Here is a 16523-nt window from a genome sequence, read left to right on the forward strand (position 1 = left end):
GGCACAAACGGGGGAACGGGGCAGCGCTACAGCGTCAGGGAGTGAACTGGAGAAAATACAGGAAGGATTTCTAGCAAGGGCGCCGTGTAACTAACCAGAATGAAGACTATTCTCTGCCCCCCTCGTCTAACTCTGGGCCTGACTCTCTCCCGTGCTGAGGCCCCTTGCCCTGTCTCTGGCCGTGTCTGGGGGCTTTATGCCGCGGTAGAGCCCCGAAGGTAAAGGTGTGATGTAGCCTCAGCCCCAACAAGACTCAGGCCCATGTCACTTCATCCTGGGTTTCAGATGAGTGACCCCTAGAAGTTGGGGGGCCACCGGTGCCCAGACCATGGCCCGGCCACAGAGGCCCTGCCCCTGCTCATCCTCTTCCCCCGAGGCCCCGCCCACTTGCTGTTCACTGCCCTCCGCCCCCGCCCCCAGACCCCCTACCTGCCCCTCACTTCCCCCAAGAGGACAGCTCAGTGGTTTGAGCATTGGCCTGCTAAACCCACGGTTGGGAATTCAATCCTTGAGGAGGTCGTTTTGGGAACTGGGGTAAAAATCTGTCTGGGGATTGGTCCTGCTCTGAGCAGGGGGTTGGATTAGCTGAGGTCCCTTCCAGTTCTATGATCTAAGACGCCACTCACCTGCTGCTTTCTCCTCTCTGCCCCTTTCCCCTAAGGGGGGCTGCCATGGGGCCAGGCACCCACCGCTTTTTCCTGCCTTAGGTGAGCGGGGGGTGGGGAGGGTCCTTGGGGCAGGAGGCGCAGCAGGGGCAGGAAGAGGCAGAGAGAGGGAGGGGGTTCGGGGGAAAAGGCCCAGCGGGGGTGGGGCGCAGGCCTTGGGGGAAGAGGCGGAGGGGTGATGGGAGGAGGCAGAGCAGGGCATCGGGTTAAGAGGCAGAGCGGAGCCGGGTGCAGGCGGAGCCCCCACTTCTCTGGAGCTTGGCTTCCAGCACTCGAAAGATGACAATGGGCCCATGACGGGGTGACCTGCCCCACATCCCCAGTGTTCCCCCCTGCATGGGCGGCCGTTTGGGGGAGACTCAGCTGCCCCTGGCCTCTTAGATGGGCTGTGGCTAAAACACTGGCCTTGCTGTGAGCAGGATTTGAACCTGCGCAGGGAAACAGACTAATGGCGTGTGCAGGGGGAGGAGCCACGCCCCATCTATGGGGCTTCTGACATCCTAGAGGGGAGAAAGGAGAAAAGACGCTCAGTTCCCCCATGCAACTCACACAGGGGGCAGGAACTTCTGTGGTCATTTAAACAGGCTCAAGGTCCCCGAAAGAGTGAAAGGTGTTAACGTGCCCCTGTCACCGTCCAACACTGAACGGGGGAAACAAGGCTGGTGGTTTGGTAGAGAGAGACTTCAGCCCGCTTAGTCCCATGGGAAACACACCTCTCACATCCCTGCTAGTGTGTTACTGAAACACAGAGAGAAACAGAGACAGAGTTAAAGCAATGGAAATGTAAAGGAGTCAGTAAGGCTTGTCTTTAACAGCATCCCCTGTGCCCTTTCTCTTCAGCTGGGAGAGTTTTTAGAAGGAAAGTTCCTTCAGTGATGGTCTCTGGGGTGGTTTTGAAGAAGGTAACAGCTGTCCTGGGGAGATCAGAGAGATCAGCTGAGATGGGCTGGAGCTGTCACTGTTGTGGTGTCTCTTGTTAAAGTCCAATCCCATAAAGTCTAAGATAAGGCGAACACACCCAAACGGGGAAAGAAGAGAACAGCAAAGATAGAAGATGCAGCTTCTGGCTCTGGCCTAGCACAAGGCCTTGCCAGCCGCTCAGAGACCTAGCAAGCTTGTACCCCCATTGGGCTGCTTGGGGCATGGCATTTAGCTGGCTTTCTGCTCACAGGCTTACAGCAGTGCTCAAAACACACAGTCTTGGCCAGCTAAGTCAGATTTTGATTGAACAGAAGCAGAAGGAGAGGGACAGGAAAAAGAAACTATAGGACTATAACAGCGTTTAAAAAAGAACTGGATAAATTCATGGAGGCTAAGTCCATTAATGGCTATTAGCCAGGATGGGAAAGGAATGGTGTCCCTAGCCTCTGTTTGTCAGAGGGTGGAGATGGATGGCAGGAGAGAGATCACTTGATCATTACCTCTTAGGTTCACTCCCTCTGGGGCACCTGGCATTGGCCACTGTCGGTAGACAGGATACTGGGCTCAATGGACCTTTGGTCTGACCTGGTACAGCTGTTCTTATGTTCTTATAAAAATAGATCAGGAAGGAAAAAGGCTGGGAGTGGAGGTGTCTTACTTAGGCCTGGCTACACTAGAAAATTAGGTCGGCATAACTACATCATTGAAGGGTGAAATCCACACCCCAAGCAGCCTAGTTGAGCCAACAGAAGTCCTTCCCGACCTGGAGACAGTGCTAGGTCAAAGAAAGAATTCCTCCATCAGCCAGCTACTAGCAGTTGGAGATGGCATCCCATTGGCATAGGGGTGTTTACATGGAAGGACCACAGCTGTGCTGCAGCAGTGTTTTAAGTGCAGACAAGCCCTGAGTCACACATCCCAGGTGTTGTTTGGGATTCAGTTGGAACCAGTGGCAATGACAATGTCATCTAGCTCCCTCTCTGGCACAGTCTGGTAAGAATATCGCATGGGTTCACGACAAGCAAGGTTTGGGGTTTGAGATGAGCTACATACCCAGGTCAATCTACAACTCAGATCTGAGCCCAGTAATCATGCTGTTGCCAATTCTTTAGTATCTAAAATATAAAGGTTTATTTCTGGAAAGGAAGGAAGGTGACAGTTAAAATTGGTTGAAAGAATCAAATACATACAAGAATTGCAAAGTTCTTGGATCACGCTTGTAGCAGTGATGGAATAAACTGTTGGCTTTTTAAGTCTCTGGTTGCTTCTGAATCATTGGAAGGTCCTCAGTCCTTTGGTTAGAACGCTCCCATTAGTATAAGGTCATCATCAAGAGGTCTGAGCAGGAAAGAGGCCAAATGGAGATGTGTCCAGGGCTTTTTATAGCTTGTGGATGGAAACCCCCATTGTTTCAAACAAAGCCCTCAGTGGAGAGAGTGGAAAATGACAGGTAACGAGATGGTGTTTGCAGTCACATGGGCACGTCCCACGTCCATGCCTGATTTCGCTTAGTCACAGCAGAAGCCACGACCTAGACTCCAGATGGAACGTTCCCAGGCAAGTCCATTGAGAGCAGATAGGGGTGTGACCTTACCTAATTGAACTATGACCATATAGACCATTATTGCAACCACTGTCATATAGTTGCAACAAATCTTGTACAAAGATGGTGAAGTGAGGTGTCTATGAAAAGGTTGTCATTTGCTGGTTATGCTTATGCTTTCGGTATGTGTGTATTATTCTTGTATTTGAAGTTATGAATATTGGATCTGTAGTTGTTTTTCACTGTTTGCTTCTGAGTAGCACCAGTGAAACATTTGGCCAGCTTATTGAGAAGGGGCTAGTCAAGTTGAATGGCCCAATCAACAAGTACTTGACTGACAATGGAGCCTGGGAGACTCCAATCCACATCCAATGAGCCTTCCTGGGAATGTTCAATGGCTGCTACCTGTAAGGAACCGAGTCATGTGTGGGCATGTGACATGCCCATGTGACTCCAAGCTCCATCTTGCTGCTGTAATTTTCCACAGTAGGAACAAGGGGGTTTCCTGCCACATGACAAAGGATACAAAGGACCATGGACACCCCTCCATTTTGTCTTCAATCCTGCTTCTGACAACCTCTGGAGGGACGTTGCTACAAACTGAAGTTCTGAACACAGGACTGAATGACCCAGCGCAGCTGTGGATGGACCCCAGAGAGTTGATTTGAGCCAGGAGTTTATTCCATTCACTGCTACAAGACTGACCAAGAACTTTGCCATTGTTGTATGTATTTGATTCCATTTAACCAATTTTAACTCTCATCTCTATTTCTTTCTTTTTATGAATAAACCTTTAGATTTTAGATTTTAAAGGATTGGCAAAAGTGTGATTTTTTTGGCACAATCTGATTTGTATATTGACCTGGGTTTTGTGGCTGGTCCTTTGGGAATGGGAGGACCTTTAACTGGGGACACTGGTTTTCATAATTAGTCATCCCTATAAGGAGTGGCGCTGGTGGTGATACAAGGGAACTGGGTATCTGAGGGAATTGCTTGTATGACGTCTGGTTGGCCAGTGGGGCCAGACCGAAGTCCTCTGGCTGGCTGGTTTGGTGCCTTAGAAGTGCAGGACCCCCAGGCTGGGGCTGCGGCTGCAGCTGCCCTGTTTCTTAGCAATTCACCCTGAACTGGTTCTCTCAGTAGAGCACACTTGTTACAAGCGGGTTACACATCTATTTGCTAAAGAGCAGTGGAATAGTAGAGGTCTGGACTGCTGAGTTAAGGGAGTGTGGTGTAGTGATTAGTGACAGGATAATCAAAGACCATAGATTTGACTCATTCAGTCTGAAAAGCACCACATTAAAGCTCTGGTTTCCATTCCTAGTCCTGCGCGATGTGACTTCTCAATTACCTGATAGGAAAAAAGAGGGAAGATGGTATCCAGCACTTGACTTCCATCTAGAGCTGTGACCATGATGCTCTGGTCAGTGAGTCGAGGTCTGTGTGAAGCGCGTGGAATTTTAAACAGCTCCCTGTGCAGGTGACATTGGAAGCGTTGGTGCCCTGGATCCTAAGCTCCCAGGGTATCTGGTGGGACACCGTGTCTATGGAACTCTGCCTGCCTTTGAGGTCCAGTGGGACAGGCAGCCAGCATCAACCCAAATACTGAATATCCCGCAAAATCTGTTAGCTTCAGCCCTCTGCTGGTGCAGCGGGGCTCCCTTGTTTCCAGATGAACAATTGCATTCACAGGCAGCACAGAGATACCAAACAGGCAGCGGATATTCCTTGTGCTTATCACGCATTGCTGGAGTGGCCAGAGGCGGGCTAATGGGAGGGGAGACGTCTCTGAAATTGGGTCCAAACTGTTAAAAAGTTTGAATGCCCTCTCCCCTGCTGTCAGGGCTTTGAATTTATTTCCTGTCTGCTCCTGATTTAAGTTGTGAAGATGTGGCAGCCAGCTGCCATGAGGCCTCTGGGCCTGGAGCAGGGCTGGCGCTTCCATTTAGTCGACCTAGGCAGTCGCCTAGGGCACCAGGATTTGGGGGGTGTGACGGTGCTGCCCATGGGAGCCAGCTGAGGTCACTCAATCAGGGTGAACTGCAAACCAAACGGGGCAGACAAACCCCAGAAGCTGGTGGTTATTCCAATACTTAGATTTACCAACCAGCACAAAACAGCTTCTACAGCACCTCACTGGTCACTTAGAAGTCCAAACCCCGCAGTTCCCTTAAAGTGCCCAGCCTCAGGCCTCCGTCCAGACACACCTGTCAGATATGATGATGATTCCTAAGAATCTTACTTCATCATATAAAAGAAAAGGTTCTTCCAATCCCAAAGGATCAGCCACATACCCAGGTCCAATTATAACTTAGATCTTACCCAAAATACACGCTATAGCCAATTCTTATTAACTAAGCTAAAATTTATTAAAAAAGAAAAGAGAGAGAGTGTTGGTTAAAAGATTAATCTACAGACAGACTTGAATTCAATTCTTGAGGTTCAGAAACACAGCAGAGATGAGCTTGTAGTTGCCAAAAGTCCTTTTAGAAATAGTCCATAGGTTATAGTCCAAGTTCCATATTCAGGGTGGCTCCAGTCAATGACTGGGGATCTCAATCCTTATGGCTTAAGGTCTCCCCCTCTTGAAACCCGAAGCAGATCTGAGATGAAGAAGGATCGTGTCCCAGGCTTCTTATACATTTCCAGCAGCCTTTCGGCCTGAGAAAACAATAAGCTTAACTCTCCTTCCAAACATCCTGGCAATTAGCACAGGGTAATTTATCCATTAAACAGTTCAGATACAGGTTAGCACAACCTTCAAAGAGACACAGAGACAATCATACTATTTCACTCAAGTATCATTATAAATGTTAATATTCCTTTTTTGATCTTTGAATTAAAACTATAGCAATAGACAAGACTTGTTTGCTGCCATCACAAGACCTGAGCAAACATCTCCCCTTCTACCTCTAACAATGCAGACTTGCATTTCAAAGCTCTAGTCATTTACATATCTTCTTAACCCGTCCTCAAGGTTCACCCATGGGTCAGGTCAGTCTATGAGTTAATTAACTCTTTCTGGCCCTTTCCCCTTTCAATGAGATATTATATCACAGTCATAACGTCACACCCCCAACGCAAAATTGATGCAGGAAGGGATGACACAAACATCACTGACTGCATCCTAATGAGTCCCCATCCGGGACAATGCATCAGCTACAATATTTTCCTTCCCTCTTATGTGGATTAGATCCATTTCATACTCTTGAAGGGCTAAACTCCAGCGCAGCAACCTGGAGTTGGTACCTTTGGCCTTGTGCAGCCAGACCAAAGGGGCATGGTCACTCCACACAGTGAATTTTTGGTTGTACAAATAGGGCTTAAGCTGCTTGACAGCCCAGACAATGGCATAACATTCCTTCTCAATGGGAGCGTAATTTTGCTCAGTGGGGGACAACTTTTTACTTAAGTACGCCACGGGATGTCTCTTACCCCCCGCCCCCTCTTGCATTAGCACTGCTCCCAGCCCAATATTGGAAGTGTCTGTACACAGCAAAAAAGGCTTTTTGAAATCTGGGCTGACTAAAACAGGCTCTTTGGCCAAAGCACTTTTTATGCTTTGAAATCCCTGCTCACAGGCCTCCGTCCACTGCACCCGGTCTGGTTTTTCCTTTTTCGTCAGGTCTGTGATGGGAGCTACAACGTCACTGAATCCCTGAACAAACCTCCTGTAATAGTTGGCCAGACCAATGAACGATTGGACCTGTTTCTTAGTTCTAGGACAGGCCAGTTCTTAATGGCCTCCACCTTCAAAGGCTCAGGGCGTAGTCGCCCATTGCCCACCCTGTGCCCCAGGTAGGTCACCTCAGCAGCTCCCATTCTGCATTTAGACACCTTAACAGTTAGATTGGCCTCTCTGAGCCGGTGCAGCACAACCCCTATGTGGTTAAGGTGATCTTGCCACGAACTGCTGAATATGGCCAGGTCGTCTATATAGGCCCTGGCAAAAGACTCTAATCCCCGTAGGACCTCGTTTATAAGTCTCATGAAAGTAGCCCCTGAATTACGCATCCCAAAGGGCAACACTTTGAACTCATACAGGCCAGATTCCACTATGAAAGCGGATTTTTCTTGTGCATCATCATCTAGGGGAATTTGCCAGTACCCCCTAGTCAGATCCAGGGTGCTTATAAACTTGGCCCCTCCCAGCGTATCTAACAGATCCTCTATTCTGGGTGTGGGGTAAGGGTCAGGCTGAGTGATTGCATTTAGCTTCCGGTAATCCACACAAAATCTCATGGTTTTATCCTTTTTTGGCACCATCACAATGGGAGAGGCCCAGGGGCTCATGGATTGGGTAATTACCCCCATTGTCAGCATGCTTTTCACCTCTTCCTGGATCTGCCTTTGCATCTCTCCCTTGGCCCTGTAAGCTCTGCTGGGAGCTGGGCGGGGACCCACCGTCTGAATGGAGTGTGTCATCCTATCAGTGAGCCCTGGCCTGTTGGAGAAGGTTCGCTTGTGGTGTTTTAATAACATTAGCAGCTCCTTTCTTTGAGGGGGGGATAAACCCTCCCCCATCTCAATGCTCTCAAGAGGCGTCTCTTCTTGGCTTTCAGCAACCATGTCAATCAAAGGGACAGACACTGCCTCTTCCTCAGCACAACAGATCATGTTCACATTTACCTCCCTTGCATGGTAGGCCTTCATTCTGTTCACATGCACTGTCTGCACACTTCCCCGGCCATGGGGTTTCCTCACATCATAGGTAACCTCATTAATCCTCTCCACTACCTCCATGGGTCCGGTCCAAACATCCTTCATTTTGTTCCTCCGGACAGGATCTAGCACCAACACCATGTCCCCTATTTCAAACGCTCTCTCCTGAGCATCTCTGTCATACCAGGCTTTCTGAGTATCCTGGCTCTCTTCAGATTCTGCTCAACCAACTTCATCATCTCTTGCAAACTCTCCTTGAACTGAGCCACATATTCTGCCACGGGCTGCTCTGTCTCCTCCACATTACCTTCCCATGAGTCACGGACCAAATCTAGGGGTCCCCGGACCTGCCTCCCATAGAGCAGCTCAAAGGGAGCAAACCCTGTAGACTCTTGGGGCACACTCCTGTACGCATACAATAGATACGGCAGCAGAACATCCCAGTCATTCTGGCGTCTATCAACGTACATTTTCAGCATAGACTTTAGGGTTCCATTGAACCTTTCCACTAAGCCATTAGTCTGGGGGTGGTAGGGAGCAGCTTTCAGGTGCTTTACCCCACATAACTCCCACAACTGCCTGAAAACCACAGACATGAAGTTAGACCCACGGTCAGACAATATTTCCTTGGGAAAACCCACTCTGCTAAAAATAGAGAACAAAGCCACTGCCACTGTCTCTGCCTCAATATTAGCCAAGGCTACAGCCTCAGGATATCTGGTAGCAAAATCTACCAACACCAGAATGTATTTCTTCCCATTTCTGGAAGGTTTGGGGAATGGCCCCACAATATCCACAGCCACTCTGGCAAAAGCCTCCCCAATAACGGGCAGAGGCTGGAGGGGCACCTTGCTAGGCCCCCTTAACCCCTTACGCTTCTGGCACAGTTCACAGCTCCTGCAGTAATCTCTCACCGACCCAAAGAGGTGGGGCCAGTAGAAAGTTTGCTCTAGTCTGTTACACGTTTTGCCTACACCCAGATGTCCTGCAAAAGGACCATCATGAGCCAACTTCAACACATCATTGCGGTAACTCTCAGGTACCACAAGCTGCTTGCGAACTGCTGCTTGGGAATTCTTCCTTCCCCTAGGAGGTTCCCTATACAACAGCCCATCCTGCATAAAAAACCTGCCTCTCTCTTTACTAACTGGGATCTGACTCTGAGCATCATTCCTGGCTTTCTCTAATGACACATCACTCTGCTGAGCCACAATGAATTTACCCTGGGTTTCGTTTAAATTCAGAACCATCTCTGATATTTCAGGCAAACCCTCGCCTGATCCATCTTGAGAGACACTCTCTGTCTGTTCGCCATCCCCCTCACTGCAGTCAGTCAGGGTATCTGCCACAGACCCACAGTTTCTCTGTGATCTGGTCACCACATTAACTTGGCCAGGCACCCCCAGTATGTTATTTCCTACCAAAACATCAGCCGGAATCAAATCCCGGACAGCAGCCTTCACATCCCCTTTAAAGCCATCCCACTCCAGGTGGATTCTAGCCATTGGCAGGTCCACGGAGTACTCAGATAGGGCCACTATCGTCACGTACTCCCCTGGCAACATGTCCTCTGGCTTCACCAGATGTCCCTTGACTATAGTTACATCCGAGCCAGTGTCTCGCCATCCCATGCATTCAACACCATTGACCTTTGCCTCCTTAATAAACCTCTCACTCCCTTGCCAAGCCTCAGTCCTGACATAACTGGTGAGCTTATCCCCTCCCCCCAGGCCACTGGAGACGATGGGGTTGGCATTAGCCACTGCTCTGCTTGCACCTGGAGTTAAGGTGGAGCTGTTGGGACTTGGTTCAGCCTGGGAGCTCAGGGTAATGGAGTTGGCATTTACTGTGGCTTTTGGGGTTGCTGTCTTTGGGCTGCTCTTTAGGGTCGGGCAATCTGGTCTTATGTGGCCAAGCATACCACAGTGATAGCATTTAACCGGTTTATTCTTGGGGTGAGAGTTCCCACCCTCTGGGCCCCTGTGAGCAACCTTATAAGAGTCAGCCCGGTTTACCTTTAAATCCTTCCTCCTCTTGAACTGCGGAGAATGGTGATTAGTTTTCCCAGGGGTTTACACCCTTCTTGAGCCCTGTTTTGGGTATGGGCATCCGCAATCTCTGCCGCCCGTAGGACTGACTCAGGGTCCCTATCACACACAGCTGCTCTCACCTGGTCAGGCACAATGTCTAAGAACTGTTCCAAAGTTATTAAATCCAGCAGCTTTTCAAAACTCCCATGTGCCTTTGCTCCCATAACCCATTTTTTAACAAAACCCATCAGCTTATGAGCACATTCCACAAAAGTACAATCATTAGACATCTTAAACTTTCTAAACTTAACTCTGTAAGAATCAGGAGTAACCTTGAACCGCCTTAACACAGAATCTTTAAACCGCCCATAATCCAAGGCTTCTTGTTCCCCCAATTCGTTAAATACCTCCCTGGCTTTTCCAGTCAGTCTGGTCAGCAGGACAGGCATTTGCTGATCATCGGGGATCCAGTACAGATTGCAGAGGCGTTCAAAGGTAGACAAAAACTCCTCTATATCCTCAGTATCGTTGTAGATGGGACATATCCTTTCCCAGCTTTTCTCCCGGTGGTGGGTAAGTGGAGTACCAGGGGGTGATGACTTTTTCTGCTCTTCCATTACTTGGAGCCGGAGTTTAGCTGTCTCCTGTTCCATCTTGTGAGTCTCCTGTTGCCTCTGTAGAGCTTTCTCCTCAGCAGCCAGTAGCTCCAGACGCCCCTTACGAGCTTTTTCTTCTCTCTCATCAGCCTCCTTCTTTCTTTTAGCAGCTTCTTTCTCTCTTTCAGCAGCTTCTCTTTTGAATTCAGCTATTTTTTGCCTTTCCAGCAATCGAAGATCTGCTAGTTTCTGTTCATGCTCCAGTTGCAGTTTATTTGCTGCCTTTCTCATTGTAATTGTTTCTGCAGTTTCTACAGCATCAGGCAAGGGCTGTGCTCCTGCCTCCTGATCACTGGCCGTTAACAGATCTCTCATTTCTTGATTTGTAGCTTTCTTTCTAAAGCTTATCCCCTTTCCTGAACACAAATCTTCCAGGGCTTTTTTGTCAAGACCCTCATATGCTCTTTGCTCATCCATTGCAACTGCTCCTTAACCAACCAAACTCTCAATACCAAAATTCCAATTTGGATAGCGTGGGGTTCTGACCCAAAGCTTAATGGACCTGGTTCTGTGGATCCTGCCGACTACGCCACTGTGATGGTGCTGCCCGTGGGAGCCAGCTGAGGTCACTCAATCAGGGTGAACTGCAAACCAAACGGGGCAGATAAACCCCAAACGCTGGTGGTTATTCCAATACTTAGATTTACCAACCAGCACAAAACAGCTTCTACAGTACCTTACTGGTTACTTAGAAGTCCAAACCACGCAGTTCCCTTAAAGTGCCCAGCCTCAGGCCTCCGTCCAGACACACCTGTCAGATATGATGATGATTCCTAAGAATCTTACTTCATCATATAAAAGAAAAGGTTCTTCCAATCCCAAAGGATCAGCCACATACCCAGGTCCAATTATAACTTAGATCTTACCCAAAATACACGCTATAGCCAATTCTTATTAACTAAGCTAAAATTTATTAAAAAAGAAAAGATAGAGAGTGTTGGTTAAAAGATTAATCTACAGACAGACTTGAATTCAATTCTTGAGGTTCAGATACATAGTAGAGATGAGCTTGTAGTTGCCAAAAGTCCTTTTAGAAATAGTCCATAGGTTACAGTCCAATTTTCATATTCAGGGTGGCTCCAGTCAATGACTGGGGATCTCAATCCTTGTGGCTTAAGGTTTCCCCCTCTTGAAACCCAAAGCAGATCTGAGATGAAGAAGGATCGTGTCCCAGGCTTCTTATACATTTCCAGCAGCCTTTCGGCCTGAGAAAACAATAGGCTTAACTCCTTCTCCCAAACATCCTGGCAATTAGCACAGGGTAATTTATCCATTAAACAGTTCAGATACAGGTTAGCACAACCTTCAAAGAGACACAGAGACAATAATACTATTTCACTCAAGTATCATCATAAATGTTAATATCCCTTTTTTGATCTTTGAATTAAAACTATAGCAATAGACAAGACTTGTTTGCTGCCATCACAAGACCTGAGCAAACATCTCCCCTTCTACCTCTAACAATGCAGACTTGCATTTCAAAGCTCTAGTCATTTACATATCTTCCTAACCAGTCCTCAAGGTTCACCCATGGGTCAGGTCAGTCTATGAGTTAATTAACTCTTTCTGGCCCTTTCCCCTTTCAATGAGATATTATATCACAGTCATAACGTCACAGGGGGGGGCAGCATTTTGCCGGGAGGGTGGCAGGCGGCCCCGGTGGACCTCTCGCAGGCGTGCCTGCGGAGGGTCCGCTGGTCCTGCGGCTCCTGCGGGAGGTCCACCGGAGCCGCGGGACCAGCGGAACCTCCGCAGGAACGCCTGCGGCAGGTCCACCAGAGCTGCGGGACCGGTGGCGAAATGGGTAGAGCTGGCCCTGCGCCTCGGGCGCCAAAAACCCTGGCGCCGCTCCTGGCCTGGGGAAGTTAATTCACATCAATGTAGCAGTTCCCACTACACAGGTGCCAAGAACAATGTGATAAAACAGTGGTAATGATGCATCAGACTCCCCTCGGTGAAAATCCATGTACCTCCAGTGACTTCAATGGATCTAGGCCAACTTGCACCACGTGAGAATCTGGCCCAACATTGTACCCAGTTGTAGAGCAGCCCATGTAAGTAGCTGTGTCCTCGGCAGCATCTCCAGTCACCAGTCCCCCCCGGCAGTGGGGGTTCCTTTTCTGGTTCCAGAGGGCTGCTCCTCAGGTTCCCTGTTGAATCTCATAGTGACATTGCTGTATTCCAGACAGTACAGAACGAAGGGCCCAGGAACACGAGACACAGCATGGTGAATGTGTTTGACTGATGACTACGGATCTCAAGCAATGCACCCTGTGGGAAAAGAGCAGCATGTGAGACCTTCTCCTCAAAGAAAAGGATTTCAGCTCACACCACCCTTCTGCAACAACATATCAGTTCTGCAGTGCAATGCATTAAATAGCTGCTATGTGGTACCCAGTCACAAAGCAGCCCATGGAACTAACTGTCTCACTACCAGCCTCTCTGGTCATCCCTCCTTTCCTTCCCAGTTCCCTTTTCTGGCCTCACACGACCACTCCCCAGATCTCCTCCTGCAGCCAGAATGGACAGGTGGCCTGAGAGCTTCGGAGACTTGAGTTCTCTGTTCATCCCATACCCTGTGCAGTGCTGGGTCCCAGTGCCAGCTCCCCTCACACACGCTGCCTCAGCCACTGGGCCGCAGCCCGGACCTGGGGGTTGAAGAGTTTGTCTCCATGGTCTATAGGGTCCTTGGATTCTCTTACAGCAAGGGGAACAATCAGTGCAGGCTCTGCTGGTGACATTCGTGTGCAATGGGGACAGGCTGAGATCCCAGCACATGCCACTTTCAGCAACTGCCCACAGGGGTCAGGGTTGGATTATTAAACTGAAACTAAACCCAAGGCACTGTGGGGAGGAGTTCCTGTTAGGGAAGGGAGCAGCTCTACCTGCTCACAGCTGCAAGAGGTTTTTTTAAAAAACTTTCCACAACAAAAGCAGCAGAGATTGGGGATAATGAAGTCATAGAAATGTAGAAGTGGAAGGGACCTCGAGAAGCCATCTAGTCCAGTCCCCTGCACCGAGGCAGGACTAACTATTATCTAGACCACCCCTGACAGGAGTTTCTCTAGCCTGTTCTTCAAAACCCCCAGTGACTGGGCTTCCAATCTCCCCGGAAAGGTTATTCCACAGCTTAAGGACCCTTATCATTGGACAGCTTTTCCCCCCAATATCTAACCTAAAGATCCCTTGCTACAGATTAAGCTGATTACTTCTTGTTCTGCCCTCAATGGACATGGAGAACAATTGATCACAGTCCTCTTTATAACAGCCCTGAGCAGATTTGAAGACTTTTATCAGGTCCCTTATCAGTCTTTTCTCAGGACTAAACATGGCCAGTTTTTAACTTCTCCACTGTCAGCTTTTCTAAACCTTTTACCATCTTTTTTGTTGCTCTCCTCTGGACTGTCTCCAATTTGTCCACCTCAGAGACTCATAGACTTTAACGTCAGAAGGGACCATTACGATCATCTAGTCTGACCTCCTGCACAATGCAGGCCACAGAATCTCACCCACCCACTCCTGTAACAAACCCCTAACCTATGCCTGAGTTATTGAAGTCCTCCAATCGTGGTTTGAAGACCTCAAGCTGCAGAGAATCCTCCAGCAAGTGACCTGTGCCCCACGCTGCAGAGGAAGGCGAAAAACCTCCAGGGCCTCTGCCAATCTGCCCTGGAGGAAAATTCCTTCCCGACCCCAAATATGGCGATCAGTTAAACCCTGAGCCTGTGGGCAAGACTCACCAGCCAGCACCCAGGAACGAATACTCTGTAGTAACTCAGATCCCACCCCATCTAACATCCCATCACAGACCACTGGGCATACTTACCTGCTGATAATCAAAGATCAATTGCCAAATTAATTGCCAAAATTAGGCTATCCCATCATACCATCCCCTCCGTAAACTTATCAAGCTTAGTCTTAAAGCCAGATATGTCTTTTGCCCCCACTACTCCCCTTGGAAGGCTGTTCCAGAACTTCACTCTTCTAATGGTTAGAAACCTTCATCTAATTTCAAGTCTAAACTTCCTAGTGTCCAGTTTATATCCATTTGTTCTTGTGTCCACATTGGTACTAATCTTAAATAATTCCTCTCCCTCCCTAATATTTATCCCTCTGATATATTTATAAAGAGCAATCATATCCCCCTGTGACAGTGCTGCCCGTGGGAGCCAGCTGAGGTCACTCAATCAGGGTGAACTGCAAACCAAACGGGGCAGACAAACCCCAAACGCTGGTGGTTATTTCAATACTTAGATTTACCAACCAGCACAAAACAGCTTCTCTAGTACCTCACTGGTCACTTAGAAGTCCAAACCCCGCAGTTCCCTTAAAGTGCCCAGCCTCAGGCCTCCGTCCAGACACACCTGTCAGATATGATGATGATTCCTGAGAATCTTACTTCATCATATAAAAGAAAAGGTTCTTCCAATCCCAAAGGATCAGCCACACACCCAGGTCCAATTATAACTTAGATCTTATCCAAAATACACGCTATAGCCAATTCTTATTAACTAAGCTAAAATTTATTAAAAAAGAAAAGAGAGAGAGTGTTGGTTAAAAGATCAATACACAGACAGACTTGAATTCAATTCTTGAGGTTCAGATACATAGTAGAGGTGAGCTTGTAGTTGCCAAAAGTCCTTTTAGAAATAGTCCATAGGTTACAGTCCAATTTTCATATTCAGGGTGGCTCCAGTCAATGACTGGGGATCTCAATCCTTGTGGCTTAAGGTTTCCTCTTGAAACCCAAAGCAGATCTGAGATGAAGAAGGATCGTGTCCCAGGCTTCTTATACATTTCCAGCAGCCTTTCGGCCTGAGAAAACAATAGGCTTAACTCCTTCTCCCAAACATCCTGGCAATTAGCACAGAGTAATTTGTCCATTAAACAGTTTAGATACAGGTTAGCACAACCTTCAAAGAGACACATAGACAATAATACTATTTCACTCAAGTATCATCATAAATGTTAATATTCCTTTTTTGATCTTTGAATTAAAACTCTAGCAATGGACAAGACTTGTTTGCTGCCATCACAAGACCTGAGCAAACATCTCCCCTTCTACCTCTAACAATGCAGACTTGCATTTCAAAGCTCTAGTCATTTACAGATCTTCCTAACCAGTCCTCAAGGTTCACCCATGGGTCAGGTCAGTCTATGAGTTCATGAACTCTTTCTGGCCCTGTCACCTTTCAATAAGCAACAAAGAATCCTGTGGCACCTATAGACTAACAGACGTTTTGCAGCATGAGCTTGTGGTGAATACCCACTTCTTCGGATGCAAAGAAGTGGGTATTCACCCACGAAAGCTCATGCTGCAAAACGTCTGTTAGTCTATAAGGTGCCACAGGATTCTTTGTTGCTTTTACAGATCCAGACTAACACGGCTACCCCTCTGATACTTGACACCTTTCAATGAGATAGTATATTATACTCATAACGTCACACCCCCCTCAGCCTTCTTTTGGTTAGGCTAAACAAGCCAAGGTTTTCCATTCCTCGGCTCATCCTAGTAGCCCTTCTCTGTACTTGTTCCAGTTTGAATTCATCCTTCTTAAACATGGGAGACCCGAACTGCACACAGTATTCCAGATGAGGTCTCACCAGTGCCTTGTATAACGGTACTAATACCTACTTATCTTTGCTGGAAATACTGTGCCTGATGCATCCTAAAACTGCATTAGCTTTTTTAACGGCCGTATCACATTGGTGGCTCATTGTCATCATATGATCAACCAATACTCCAAGGTCCTCCTCCTTCTCTGTTACTTCCAACTGATGTGTCCCCAATTTATAACCAAAATTCTTGTTATTAATCCCTAAATGCATGACCTTGCACTTTTCACTATTAAATTTCATCCTATTACTATTATTCCAGTTTACAAGGTTATCCAGATCTTCCTGTAGGATATTCCGGTCCTTCTCTGTATTGGCAATACCTCCCAGCTTTGTGTCATCCGCAAACTTTATTAGCACATTCCCACTTTTTGTGCCAAGGTCAGTAATAAAAAGATTAAATAAGATTGGTCCCAAAACCGATCCCTGA

At 47.8% G+C, this 16523-nt stretch overlaps 1 protein-coding gene and 1 long non-coding RNA gene across 2 annotated transcripts in view; one reads left to right on the forward strand and one right to left on the reverse strand.

Annotated features, from left to right (window-relative positions):
* LOC120385155 overlaps window positions 1–16523 on the reverse strand; it is a 572769-nt gene that overhangs the window by 419798 nt on the left and 136448 nt on the right. The gene's annotated exons all lie outside the window — the stretch shown is intronic.
* On the forward strand, window positions 4491–12937 carry LOC120385180. The gene is made up of 3 exons (XR_005589335.1): window positions 4491–4566; window positions 12379–12531; window positions 12663–12937. It is a non-coding gene; the product is annotated as an uncharacterized LOC120385180 (long non-coding RNA).

This window comes from Mauremys reevesii, linkage group 17 (genome assembly GCF_016161935.1).
Source record: "Mauremys reevesii isolate NIE-2019 linkage group 17, ASM1616193v1, whole genome shotgun sequence".
Classification (NCBI taxonomy): Eukaryota; Metazoa; Chordata; order Testudines; family Geoemydidae; genus Mauremys; species Mauremys reevesii.